At 41.9% G+C, this 14,933-nt stretch overlaps 1 protein-coding gene across 3 annotated transcripts in view; it reads left to right on the top strand.

Annotated features, from left to right (window-relative positions):
- The first annotated feature begins 806 nt into the window (after positions 1-806).
- The window catches only part of LOC134062206 (monocarboxylate transporter 2-like), a 32,405-nt gene continuing 18,278 nt past the window's right edge, over positions 807-14,933 (top strand). Inside the window, exon 1 of one of the 3 annotated variants that reach the window (XM_062518148.1) lies at positions 807-893. The gene's annotated coding sequence lies outside the window, so the exon portion shown is untranslated. Of the gene's footprint in view, positions 894-3,290; positions 3,339-13,414; positions 13,436-14,933 lie in introns of those variants that run through there. The other 2 variants (XM_062518150.1, XM_062518149.1) reach the window with 2 other exon arrangements.

Genomic DNA, 14,933 nt, shown 5'->3' with positions numbered 1-14,933 from the left:
TCTCTACAACACTGTCATGGGCTGTTGAGGATGGGGTGAGTGTGAGTGATCGCTCTCTCTCTCTCTTTGCCACAGATGGCAGAAGTGAAGTGGCAATTTAGAAACTGTCCTTCGCTGTCAGGAACTGTGTAAATCTTAATGCCACCTAGTGGATCATTTCAGAATTGAGCCATCACTCTCACAGAGCTACGGGAGGTCAATTTGCAGAAGCCCAAAAGCATCCTTTGGAAAGCCTCTGGTTCTCTCTCATCTCACCACTATCGCAAAGCAGAGTTATCTGGCAAGTTACATTATCCAGGTTGTCCCTTTTATATAGGCTTATTTCTTTCTTTCTTTCTTTGTTTATTTTGCTGAGTCGTGCTCACATATTTGTTGAAAGTATCATTGACTGTGCTTGTCCAACGCGGCGTAATTATAGGGCATTACATGACCCTGGATTAATCCCCCTGGATGAAACGCGATGACCTAGTTCTACGTAGCCTACGCCTCGTTTTCAAACCAACAGAGTGAGGATGCGCTCGGAGTGGCGTGCATCCCACAAGAGAGCACCACGGAGATAGGATTCCAGGCAAACCTTAGGAGGCAAGAGATACAACCAAAATATTTTTACGCCCCTTCTACGCCTCCCACCCATATGCTCCCCTACGATTGGAGCGCAGACCGGCGGATCCAAGCGGTGGATGCCGGGTCCTTTGTGTGCCACCGGTGTAGTCGACCTGTGGTCCCTTCGCTGTCATCCATGCGCTACCCGCTGACTCTCTAAACAGACCGCCCTTTCGAGCGACGTCATTTTACAGTTTAGTAAGCGACGAATTCAAACTGTGCACAGATCTGTCCTCTCACAACACTGACAAGGTCAGCATTCAAGGACTACGCTTGGATACTTCTGTAAGGTAATTACAGATTCACTGGCAGATCTCTGGCGATGCTATGTGGTAACGATGGTAGACTGTTTCTCCGTCTGGCGTCTAAAGTTACTTTAACCGGGATGAGTGTCGAGTGTCCCGATGATGCGCTGTGATTGTTAGTAAGAGCCTTACAACAAGTTCCATTGGGTTTGTGAACACCTCTCGAAAGGCAATGCTCAACATGTTTAAAATACGATACATACAATATAACTGCGCTTCCTCGTGCTGCAATGGAAAGCATATTGTCCTTGGCATCACAGGACGTCCCATGTGGAATTGGTTTGAGTAACCTCGGCAACACGCCAGCCATGCCCCTACCACTAATATGATAGGGCGCTTGCAGATTATTGTGTCAAGAGACATTTCTTTCTTACTCTCTTCGTGCACGTTGATGATCATATGCCCATTGACTGGTTCTATCCGGTTTGTTAGTGTAGCGGCTGGCCGGCAGCACTTCAGTTGGGGTATCTAGAAGATGATGACCGGGCACACGGGCGTATTGCATCATTGTGTCGAGTTGAAGCGACTCGTTCATTCATTTAAAGCTTTCCCACAAGGTATAGAGCATAGAGACCCAAATAAACCGATGCCAATAGTTCAGGCAGTGTCGTAAATATCCCTCTATATTTATCTGAGGATTTGATCGGGACGTTTTTTCCGTAATCGGGTTTTGGCTCAGACCATGGACTGTTCCATCCCTTGCCGGCCGATAGAAATGTTAGCCTACACACGTCACATGATGCGTCGAAACACCATGACCGGTGTCAACAGACAGTGTTTCGCTGTTCAGCATCATTGTTTTACCATCTGAACATGATGACCGTACCTGACTTAAAGTACGAAATTGTTAACGCGACGCGTGTCCTGCGCAATGATCATTCTGATGCTGAATAAAGTGCTAGGTTTCTTTGGAGGATAGAGGAGACCTAACATAAACAAAAATAGGCTTGGGCTCCTAAATTACTAATGAGGTCACATATTTATTACTCTGAATGTCAGGTTTCTTCAGCCGAGCTTAAAGCTGCACTCGTGAAGCAATTTACTGCCCTTCAGTTTACTGATGTTTCACAGACAACCCTCACAGTCAGCAAACTGTCACAGTTATAAGTGCCATTTAATATAATCTGTTCCACTTGATCCAACAGAGGATGGGTTGTTTCTAAGAACATTGCATGGGAAACATCCAGACCATGTCTTTGGACAGCATCATTTTAGGTTACATGTTCTCTCACTGTCACATGGTGTCAAATGCTTTTATGGAAAGAAGACGATGTGCAACTGACTGCCAGTGGAAGTGTAATCGTCCAGTGCCTCTCGTATCAAATGTTGGGAAAGCTGCGGAGAGTTGGCACAGATTCAGTATTTCACCTGCTGGGAGTTCTCTGAGCGATGTGGCTGGTTCACAGTGAAAGACATCCATGTTTTAATGGTAACACTCCGTCCACCTGTTTGCTTTCACAGCACCAGCGGTTGTTCAGCTGAGGGTGAAAATAGTCTGCGTATAGGGGCTCAACATACGCCTAGCTTGCTCTCAGATAGGGTGAAGGGCATTTTAAGGAGTATTTCCATCTTATGCTGCTTTCTTAGACATCTGGTGCCTCACTCATTTGATTTAAATGAAAGTTTTGAAGGGCCGTCAGATATCGGAGGATGATACTGATAGGTCATTAATCCATTAATCCATTAATGTCATTGTTGTCATTATCTTTTATGGCCACTTATTTATGGCCATTTACTGTATGTATTGTGCTTACTCTCGCCATCATTATTATTGTTATTATTTGTGGCTCACTCTGGCCTTTTCATGTTTATCAATGCAGATTTTGTCAAGTGAGTTTTGTATGCTTGTATAAAACTCACTTGTATACAACTTGCTTGTGTTTCAGTCCTTAGAATATCTTGCTTTGGATACACAGTAGGCTATACCTTACAACTTACACGGCTACTTTAGATGCTTGTGTATTCAAATTACACAAAACAAACAAACTTTATTGTCAGGTTTCAAACATTTCCAAACTCTGAGTTTGTATTAAAGAGAACTGTGTGACTGTGACTGTCTGCAGTATTCTTTGCCAACTCAGGAGTCTTTCCCCAAGCATGACTGTTGGCAAGGTAACCTTCCCTATGAAACTGGTGTGTTGGCATTTGAAGCTACTATACGTATCTAGGTGTTTACATTTGGTTACTACAGCTCAGCGTCATTGACTACAAGTGATAACACTTTTGCTTTCATTTCAATACTCATTTGCAGGTGTTCTTTCTGAAGCGGTTTACATACAGTTGGTCTGGTCTCAAAAGATAAACAGACCCTACTCTTACACGGTTTGCCCTTCCTGGAGGCTTTGTTGAGTGAGTGAGTGAGTGAGTGGTGTTGCTGTCACACGGTGCTTTGGTAAACAGGGAAGTGGAAAGCTCAGACCGTAATCTGTGGTGAGTAAATGCGGCTCTGCTTAATTTATTAGAAGACGCCGTGGCTGGACAGTTCGTGTCTGGTCAGCGAAGCAGATGTGTCCATCGTTGTCACGATGAGACTCCTGTCCTCACTATCTGCTTCTCTGTCACATGTGCTGCATGGCTTGGATAGGGTTTTCCTCAGCTTGGTTATAGTTGATAACCCGCACCACGCACCAGATAATATCACCACTACACAATAGGATCATTCCTATTCAGTTAGAAACTCAGATAACAGCTTTCAGATGTAATAACTGTTCAGAGAAACAGTGTCTTTATTTTGTGGGTATTGGTGTGTTTCTCAGGTCGGCCAAATGTGAAATCTTCCACCGTGGAAGACTCCACAGGCGTCCACGAAGTAAAAATAACCTTGCTATCCTAGTTTAATCTGTTGTTTTCCTAACTATCTCCGGTTACGTCTTGCTTTACCACATAGGTAATGTTGTAGTAGCTGTTCATACATTTTACAGGCACCTCTTGCTTATACAGTGGGCAGTGGTCAAGTTTAACAGGTGAACAGAAAAAGTAAACAAAAACATGCCCTTGTCTATTCACAGCAGTTTGCATTGGTGAAACACTTGACGTATCGCAATAGTATCAGAGGTAACTTACATTCTATAACTATCAGAGGGTAAGCAGGGGGTTGAGGAATAACATTATGATGGCAACATGACCTGCTTATGTAGTTAAGGGTGTGTTACTCTGTGTCAAGATGTTTGTCTTGTGCTGCTGTGTCATAGAAAATTCAGAGAACTCAGACAGTTGAAATGTAAATTATATTTGCATAATATACAGAGAAAGAGAAGGTTACTGGGTCACACAGAAGTGGCTTTTGATTATATTCTATTGAGGTGCACAGCATTAGACTAACGTTTCCACACATCTGTCAGAGTCCATGACCATGAAAGAGTCATCGGTCCTCTCCCGTGAAGCACCAGATTTTAATTTGGAAATTATAGTCAGTTATCCACAGCAAATTCCATGCTGTGGATATCTAACAACCCAGTCCATAGGAATACAAATAATTGCTAGTTATATGATGCAGACATGCAGATATTACTTTGTACAGTAAGAAGTGAAGTAACATTTCAATCATTTGTCACAGGCCTTCAGAGTATAGATACAATAGTGTTGCTCTGCTTTACTTTGCATTCAGTTTTAATTTAATTTCTCAAGAATTTGATGTGAAAGTCACACTTCTCACTGATTATTTTGGAGGGAAAACCCTCTCAGAGCTTGTTTCTAAAAAAGCGAAAGGGATATCTATCCCAAACCTCAATAGATCTATTGTTCCTCTAGAGCCATTCATCTTTGAGGAAACTTTAGAGCCAGGAGTTCCTGTTCGCTGTTAGCTAAATGCTAAGACCTTGGTCTTCAAAGGCCACCTGGAACTTTGGCCAGCTCCTGTTTCTCTCTGATAGTGCCCTATATATACAGAACTTTATACTACAACTTCATAAGATGGAGGACTATTATGTTTTCTTTTTCTTTCTTCTCGTGGGCGCCATGATGTCACCGGTGGCCAGAATGTTTGGGAGCAAGGTTGTATTTTTCACAACTTGTTTGATCACGAGTCTTTGATCACCAACATTAACAAATGACCTCATCCACAACAAGTACTGGGGTCCATCAATAGATCACAACTACATGGCATTGAAATAGGCATGGGACACTATTCAAGATGCTCACTGACTGTCACTAAGACACTTTTATCATGTATCTTCAAACTTTTAGGAAAAATATTTGTTTAGAAGAAGGTGTTTCATCCAATGGCTAAAGATGGTTGCAATGGGTCACCCACACCTCTGATATGAACGGTACGCAAGTAGAATGGGGATTGTGAACTTGAATATTATTGTTCTGACAGGTTGTTCCCACTGATATGGGCAGTTATATTTCTGAAGAACTTTATCATCTGTATGCAAATCATCTGCAGGCAAAATCATCCAATCAGAGCACATTGATTGAGTTAAGTGGTTGCAACCAACCATACCTTATTTTACACATTATATAGATGTACAGTATATTACATTACATTACATGAATGTAGTGAGAGTATTCAGTACACTGTCAATTGATTGAATGGGATTGTCTCAGGAGGGAAATGAAAGTTGTTCAGTGTAATCGAATAGCACCAAATGTGACTTATAGTCTTATGGTTGAAATTTGATTAGAGAAGCATGTCAAAATCCATCAGTGCTGCACCCACCAGGGTTCCGTTATAATATCTAATACCTGTGTCTTAAGCACAAAAACGGATCAGGTGCTTAGGGCAATCTTAGAGTGTAAACAAACAGCCAGATCAGGGCGTGATCACGTTAGACTCTTTCTGCCCACTGTGCTGTCAGAACTTGTTTATGCTAGGTCTTGGCACCAGTTTCAACTTGATGCACCTTCACACCTTTAAAACCTTCACTTTTACTTGATTGATTTCCTGAAACAAAGTTCACTGCTTTTTTTTAATAGTCATACAAATTGGAACATGCAGAGAACAGTGTACAAATAAAAGTTAATGTAACTTATGAGCCATTCAGATACTTTCAGATCTCCTCGTAAAACACTTTTACATTTGATAATTGAAGCTTGGTTTGAATCTGTAGAAGAATTGGAACAGGCTGAGCTCAAGGCTACCCATATTAGCCTGGCAGGGGAGCGGGTGGGGAGCAGTGTTGGGTGTTTTCCACTTTCCCAAGGTCCTTAAATCACAGTTTGACTTCTCTTCACTGACCTCTGCACATTCCTTGAGCATGTGTCCAATATAAGGCCTCAGGTGAGGAAAATCAGGAACAAAAAACAATAAGGACGTCCTTCTCTTCCATAATCCTAGTGGTATTTTATAGTGCTTTGGCAAAAGTAAAGCTAACAGTGTTATTAAAGACAATCTATGGCAATGACATGCTAAACGTAAGTCAATTTAGTTATCTACTGTATGATGAATTAAGAATAGAAATGTAAGAGAAAACACAGAAATATATTCACCAAATGTAAAGCCTGGCCAGGGTCATGATGGCCACACTTTCATGTCCATGATTGGTTCAAACCTCTCAGCATGTTAAATGACCATTTTTTTTCAGTTACTCTCTGGACAACGACTGCTACTGTTTACACGGCCAACTGCCACGTGTGTAGGTAAACCACAGGACTCGAGTCGCTCAGTGGGAAAGTGGAGGGGAAAACTGCTCGGAATCCTCCTCGGTGGTTGGGACTTTCTGATGCACAGTACTGTAGCTTTGAATAAGTTGTGCTGACAAACCAGATTGATTCAAAACAAGGATTTAAAGGGATATTCCGCCATTTTTGGAAATACGCTCATTTTCCACCTTCCCTCGAGCAAAACAATCGATATTTACCTTGTTCCCGTTCATCCAGCCATTCTGTGAGTCTGGCGATACAACTTTTAGCTTCAGCCTAGCATAGATCATTGAATCGGATTAGACCATTAGCTTCTCGCCTGCTAGCTTCATGTTTAAAAGTGACTAAGATTTCTGGTAATTTTCCCATTTAAAACGTGTGTCCTCTCAAGTTAGAAAGTGCAATAAGACCAACTGAAAATGAAACCTGGTGTTTTTCTAGGCTGATTTGACATGGAACTACACTCTCATCTGGCGTAATAATCAAGGCAACTTGCAGCTACTGGCACTACTACTGCTTGTTGTCTATGGGGACTATTTTCAGATGTTGCGTAAGATTTCACTGCGCCTATGGTACGTTTGCAAGTTGCCTTGAAAAATTACCAGAAATCTTAGTCACTTTTAAACATGAAGCTAGCAGGCGAGAAGCTAATGGTCTAATCCGATTCAATGATCTATGCTAGGCTGAAGCTAAAAGTTGTATCGCCAGACTCACAGAATGGCTGGATGAACGGGAACAAGGTAAATATCGATTGTTTTGCTCGAGGGGAGGTGGAAAATGAGCGTATTTCCAAAAATGGCGGAATATCCCTTTAATGTGGTACACAGTGAAAGAAAGTGCAGGAGAAGAGAGAGTGTTTGTGTACACAGAGATGACAGAAAAACAGCTCATTGAGATACATTGAATGACACATTATTTTATAAAATAGATATTCAAGGGCTGATCAAGTAAAGGCAGTCTTGGCAATGCAGTGTAGAAGAGAGCATGCTGTAGCTGTTTCCTGAAGGTGTGGGAAACTGTATTTCCTTCTTTTCTTCCCTCCTTTCTTTCTCTTTTTCTTTCTTTCACTTACTCACTCGCTTATTCACTCACCCTGGCCGTGCGGTGACCTTCCCTTTCTCCTTCGCACTTTCCCAGAGTCTTATCTAAGGTCCACCCTGTTACTTTAGTCAAAGCTTTGGTCCGCGGGGCACTGTGACATAGAATATGCCTGAGCGCAGACCACCCCAGGTGCACCGCTGTCAGACTCTCAGACTCTCACAAACGCCAACTACTATGGGACCTTGATAGATGCATTTGGTGTGATCAGCTTACTGATATGCTAGTCATCACTATAGAGTACTGAAGATGAGAGCTAATGTTTATGGTAATAAGCACTTTGTTGTTGTTGTTGTTGTTGTTGTCGTCTTTGATAAGGACACATAGTACAATGCTCGTTCTTAGAGAATGCTACTCTGGGGATGAATGAATCTTGTGATAGCTAAAATAGCTTGATCTCCCATTCTCTGGGACATCCAGTAGCATACTGGTTGTATATTTCAGGTTTCTCTAGAGGGACATAAAACTTCTTGTGATGAGCCGACTCAGATGCAAATGGCGATTTTGCATAGTCATTATTTTGTTGAGCAGTGGGAAATGTAAAAGTGTTCACACACTGGTACTTCAAAGTTTACGTGTCAGATGCAATTTATAGCTGGATTTGGTTAGTAATATACTTCCTATCTATATTTAACTGATTATCAAATCCACTATTTGATTTGTGCCCCAATTTGTGGTCTATTGATTGCACTATAGTTCAGCAATGAATCATGAGTACTTGAGTACCATCTAAAGTGGGTCTCTTGGAAATGGTGTAGTATCCCTTGAGAAACAGACAGAGGAGAGAGAGAGTATGGCAGTGTTTGTATTGTGCATTATCACTCCTCCATTAAGCAATTCCCTTTGAAATTGACATGGCTTTCCACTTTTCTTCGACAGGTTTAGTAAGTAGGTTATCTGTTTCCATCATGATAATTGTTTTAGCAGACTTCCCCATTGTTTTCCCCCACTCTAATTGTTAAAGCAACATTCTAAACCGGACAGTTATGATTGGCTGTTGTATCACGTTTGATGCTGTTGTAAAACGCAGCACAACCCTTCATTCTATATTACTCCACTGCACACCTACAGTAATAACGCCCCTTAGCTGTTCCCAAATCACTGTAATCTATTGCCTCTTGGGCTTATTGCTTAATTGCTGGCTGTGTATGTGTGAGCCTCAGACGGATTCAGTGAATCCAGCTCCAGTTCTGGCTGGTTTGCTCTGGTTTGTGGCTGTGGCAGTATGCTGTGTCACCATGGCAGCCACCTTCTCCCGCTTCTTAAGTTACTCACATTAATTTGGCATCAGACACCTGTGGCAGTGGAGGTGCTAAAGCGAGAGTTAGCAAGCAAAGACTGTGTTCAAGACAAGTCTCCAGACCATTACGTCTAACCAATTCATCTGATAAATGGATTACTGCCCATCAGGTTACACTGGTGTGTTTAGAAGCACCTTGTTGTGTGTGTGTGTGTGTGTGTGTGTGTGTGTGTGTGTGTGTGTGCGTGCATGCGTGCGTGTGTAAAATGTAATGTGAAAACTAGTTATAGGTAAATTTGATGCTCTACACACACCTTCACATAGTCTAAGAGTGTTTAACCTGGTTGAAGTTTGCTGATGCATTGGGCCGCAAAGAATTACACTATACCATTAAGCCAGTGAGTGGTGTTTGGTATCCTGTAATTAGGATAAATGGTGGTGACTGTTTTGCTTTTTTAATGCTGTGAACTTCAACCTACTCCCTGGAGTGAGATCAGTTCAGACAACTAAATGCTAACGACCAGTATTTATCAAATTACATCGGCCTCGGGGCTGGCCAGACTTGCCCTGTGTAGACCTTTGGCTGCACACACACAGTGTCATGCCATTTGAAATGAAAAGCTCATTGTTTACGAAAAACTATACCATCACACATTTCACAACTAGTGTATTTTGTTTGTGTACACTTAATGTGTTCAAACACTGCTTGATAAATAATGATGATATGAGATGAGTGTACTTTTTTCTTCTGTAACGTGACGCTCATAGCTGGAATGAAACGTTCAGCCATTGAGAAATGGCTTGTCCAAGGTGGTTCTACTTTAAAGTAAGTGTCTTAGCCGTTAGCCTACAGGTGGCCCTCTCACTTCTATAAAAAAGAAAGAAAAAAAAACAACACCTGACTGGATCGATGTCCTGTACCTGTCGTTACAAAGAGGTACTTGTGTGGGTGTGAGAGCTTGTTTGATTAAGGCACCACAGTGAATTTGCATAGAAAAGAATGTTGGAGGGAAACCAACACTATAGCAAATAATTACCCAATGAGTCCACCATAGTTATAATTATTTGATTATATATTGTTTAGGTCTGTTTTGAAAGATACAGGTGGATGAGCCTAAAGCCTGGGTGTAAATGCAGAATGTACTCATTAAAAATTCATGATTAGCCGTTCCCAGGCTAGCTCCAGGCAGACTTCCAAGCAGTCCTTCCTGTGACCTTGAGGGAAGATTAGCAGCAAACCTCACAAGAGAAAAGGAGACTGAGGAAGTGCACACAAACCATAAAGACGCACACTTACACATAGTTGCACGTGTGTGTGTGTGTGTGTGTGTGTGTGTGTGTGTGTGTGTGTGTGCGCACGTGTGTGTGTATTTGTGTCTGTGTGTATTCTCTCTGTTGTTACCTGGTTTACAGGTATCAGTATCATATGACTTTCGAAGTCACCTGAGTGTCATGCACTGTACTGCAGGGGCTACTACAGCCAAGGGTAGACAAATACTCTACCCTGTGATTGGCCTGTTGTAGACACGCCCCTTTAGTGGGAGCTATCAATCATCTTCAGCTCGTGGGCAACCAGTAAGACCATAAATAGAGGGTGTCTTTGTCATGGCAACAGGGCTACCTAAATTGCAGTGTGTGTGGTAGAGTGGGAATAGAATGGTCACTTGACTTTACAAAAGAAAAAAAAAAATCTTTCCACCCCTGTCCACTTCTGTGAGCCTAATGGTTTAGCAGCACAGTGGCCTTACTGAACTACTTTCTGCGTCTGAATGTCTGAATGTGAGTTTTCATACTAAATGGTGGGATATATAACTTTCTCTGTGGGGTTATTGAATTGTCAGTCTGTATTTACGAAGGCAGGCTTCATTTCTGCTCTGGCCACACAGTTATTCCTTCAGCTAGCCTACTTGCTCTTATACTGAAACATTGATTAGACCAAAGAACGCTGCCACACCTGCAACAAAGTCAACTAATTATGTGTTTTCCCCTATCAGTCGTTGGACATGCTTTCTTGACTCTCTGGCTGGACCTTTGCACAGTTGCTACTTGCACACAGTTATTTGAATACCATGCTATCATGATAAGTGAGGAATTTTACCTGGTAGTTACGTGTCGTACAGCAGGACAACCGTCTGTATTTCTGATGGATGATGTCTATTATCCTTAGTGATCTCAATATTCATATGGTCAACTTTCACTCTGTTGACTTCTTGTCCCTTCTTAAGTAGTTTAATCTCATGTTCATAGCCCTCCTGACAAAGCTGGTAAGGACCTTGATAATTCTGCTATACTGTAACTGTTCAAAAGAAATCTTATGGTTAATCCAATACATGTGTCTGATCATTATCATGCAGTAATCATTCATCACTTCATGAAGTTCTCGGTGCATCTCCAGGACAGTTGAGCCATTCTCCCTTGTACTGTTTTGTTTTGTGTCAGATTCAAGTATTCTCAGAAGCATGCAATCCTTTTGCCACCTCGGTGGCAACTGCTTCGCCTATACTCTTGAGTTCATTTTTGTCACTAGAGGTTGATGATGCGCTTCACGCTGCATCTTGTCTGGACAGTCACAGCACGTGTCCTGTTTCCATGAGACCTTCTTGTTTTAAACTCTGTCATCCATGTCTTACTCTCAGTATTTGTAAAGTAACTTTGTGCAGCTGAGTGAAAAGGCGTAAATCCAGAGATGCCAATGACCTTTAGTAGATAGATAGATAGATACTTTATTGATCCCCAAGGGGAAGTAACTACTAGTCTTTACACCAATCTGGTTTTTCATCCACTGTTGCACTTGCTAACCCGAGGAAAGTTCCAAAGGCAAGAATATTCTGCTCACTCCTGTGGTCGTTATTAGCTGAATCTGTTGACCCTGTGTTTGTCACTAAATTTGGAAGCCATGCCAGACTTCATAACCATAGCACTAGGTATAAGCAGCTTATAGTTCCTTACACCCCAGTGTGCAATGTTGACACATTTGGTGTGTGACTCATGCTATGGAACTGTCAGGGTCTAATCAGATTATTGCATATCACCATATGGCTGCTTCATAAATACCTATCATTCATAAATACCCACTGAGAGATTAAGACAAGTTGGCATTACAGAAAGAGGACTGCATTTTTAGCTTTTCTGTTTTTAAAAAGGCATTTTGATGTTCTTTTGTAAAGCTAATGAGCTATCTTAAGAGCGTACAAGCTTGCCTTGAAGACACAACAGCATGGCTAACACTGATAAAAGCTAGTTAATCTATATATTGCTGATCTAGTGGGCAATGACTGCTGCATTATTTCTAATATATGTGTGGGGTTTTAATGAAAAGGACATTATTAATAACACGAGTTGTTTGTGATCCTCTTCAATGACAAAACCAAGTTCACATTGCATGACAATCCCAAGACAATGATACATTTTCCCTCTGTGACACCATGAACTCTGCCTATATTGGTATTTTCATGGCAACTGACCTAGTGCTAACACGCACCTTCTCTTTGTAACTGATTATCTATTGACTTCCAGGACACACAATAGTAGCCTACAACACAGTACAACACAATAGTAGTATGTTTTTGTCACCATGCAAGGGCCTCAACAGGTCTTTCAAATAGCATTTTTTTTAAAAAAGCTCTGTTGAGCATCTGTTGTTTTGAATTTCCCTCAGCACCAAGAGGTCACAGTCAAGACTCTTCTTTATACTTATTAATAAGACACTGTACATTTTATTCAAAGTATAATTTTGGTGAGCTTAACTAAACTAAGAGACACTGTATAGGAAATTAGAATGGAAGAGGCTTGGAATATTTTCCAAGATTTTCAGAACAGGAGTCACTCCAGTGCTCGTGGCAACTGCCCCAGTACCCAGAGTCCCTATGACAGAAAATAAGTCTGCCTCCCCCCACATGCTAATGGGTCCAGGGGCAATTGATAAATCGAGACGTAAAATATATTAAATTCATTGATTATAGCATGAAACAGTCTTTAAAAAAACTACTACCTGGTATTCAACTTTTTTTTTTCCCTAACACAATTTTAAGCAAGTCTATTGAGAGTTTGGTCTCTTCACACAGACAACATCAATAGAGTAGCTCCTGGGAAACTATTAACCTGACTTTCGCCAGATCCTGTAGTTCGCTGTCTCGAGCTCAGCGAAACGCCTCTGGTGGAGCATGGCGGAACTACAAGGGTCTGGCGAGAGTCAGGCTAGGAAACTATAGCCTAGCAGTTTTGAATAATGTAAAGGTGACACCTTATACACTCCCCTCAGCATGATATTTACTGATGGCAGAAAAATCAAAATACACGCAAAACTGTAAACCCTTGACAGGAGGGGACATGAAGCTAACTGTCAGAACATACACGTGACTACATGCACATACTAAGTAACAGTATGCACAAAATTAAAGCTGTCAAAGAACCACATCCTTCCTTCCTTCCTGTGTGTGTGTGTGTGTGTGTGTGTGTGTGTGTGTGTGTGTGTGTGTTCCTCTAACCCTTCCTCTAACCCTTGTAACGTACAGTGATGTGACTAGCCTATATGCAGACTATGTGACCGTTTGCACAAATTGAAATGAAAGTAGAGACAGCACCACGGCCTTTGAGTGTGTGAGGGGTGAGTGTGATCTTCAGTGACAGTCGTCACATAATACAAAATTCAGTCAGTCAGTCAACCAAGTTATTCAGCAAATACACTTTACATGTTGTCTTATATTCATTATGGCATTGTAGGAAGAAATGTGAACCCTAAGGAAGTGTGTGTTAAGAACCATAATACATAGTATGTGTAAGATCTGTATTTGCTCATTCACACATTTGGTCTTGTTTGAGAGCAGGTTACTCATGGAAATGTACAAGTAGACCGAAAATGAGACGACGATTTGTGTTTAGCATCTGTGTTATGCTTTCCAAGGTGATTTCCCTGGGAGACCGTGTTGTAATTCTCACTTGAGAAGGTTGGTGCCTACTCATAATTGAAAGGGTTCATGTCAAACTTGGAGACATGCCACAGATGTCTGTTGTTAAGGGATATGGCCTTGTCTGGTCAATGCTGACGAGTTGGGTGATGTGGTCATTGAATGATTTGTATGGTAGGAGTAGGCTTCACTCAGTCTCTTAGGTTTGTTTTTGAGAGTGCTAGACCAAACTTATATGCTTACTAAGAAAAGGAAAAAAGGTCGCACTTTGCATTTAAACGTGTTTTTATTGCACAGACGCGTTTCGGCTTAGCGCCTTCCTCAGTGTGCTCGTGTGTCATTGAATGATTGACATTGAGATGTCATCCTTGTCAAGCTGTATAAGAAGTGCACTGTCTCATCAGACTGTGTCTGTTAGCGACATCATGACATAGGTCTCTGGTGCCGTGAATAAAGCTCTCTGAGATTTCTGACTGACTGCTGACTCTACCTAAAGACTTCTTGAATGAATCCTACATGCGCTACAGTATTTACAGTTATTTGGAAATGAAAATATCCAGGAAAAACAGAATATATTACAGACTTGTCAAGGCCCCCCCCCCCCCCCCCCCACACCACCCCCCAGTCCAACACACCTTCCAGTGCTACTAGAATGTGCCCTCTTGCCTTAACCTTTAGCTATGCGTTGACAGCCAGGGCACCTAGTAGCATAATGACAGCTGACATACAGTGCTGGATCATTGCTGATGTCGGTCAGTTGAGCAGAAGCAGAGAGAGGAGTATTTCAGACCGTGAGCCAGTGCCAGGGCCTCTGTTAATGTACACGAGCAATTAGTACGGCCATATTTAGCTCTGTTAGGTGATGTGATTACACTGGTGCTGGATGTTATCGTCCACAGTGCTTCTACTGCTGACCTTCAGTTGCAACTGCTGACGTGGTTTGGTATGAGTGAGTCTGCATTTGTGTATGAGAGAGAGAGAGAGAGAGAGAGAGAGAGAGACAGAGTGTGTGTCAGTGGTATGGGTGTGTATGTACAGTATGTGTGTGTGTGTGTGTGTGTGTGTGTGTGTGTGTGTGTGTGTGTGTGTGTGTCTGTGTCTGTGTCTGTTTATGCCTGTATTACTCAAATGGTCAAACACGGAGAAAGTGACCCATTTCTACAGGCTGACAGTAGAGGTTAAGTCTGATACAGAGAG

The sequence above is a fragment of the Sardina pilchardus genome, chromosome 17 (assembly GCF_963854185.1).
Source record: "Sardina pilchardus chromosome 17, fSarPil1.1, whole genome shotgun sequence".
NCBI classification, from domain to species: domain Eukaryota; kingdom Metazoa; phylum Chordata; class Actinopteri; order Clupeiformes; family Clupeidae; genus Sardina; species Sardina pilchardus.
The sequence above is the reverse complement of the archived record's forward strand: the minus strand, read 5'-3'. Positions and strand labels throughout refer to the sequence as shown.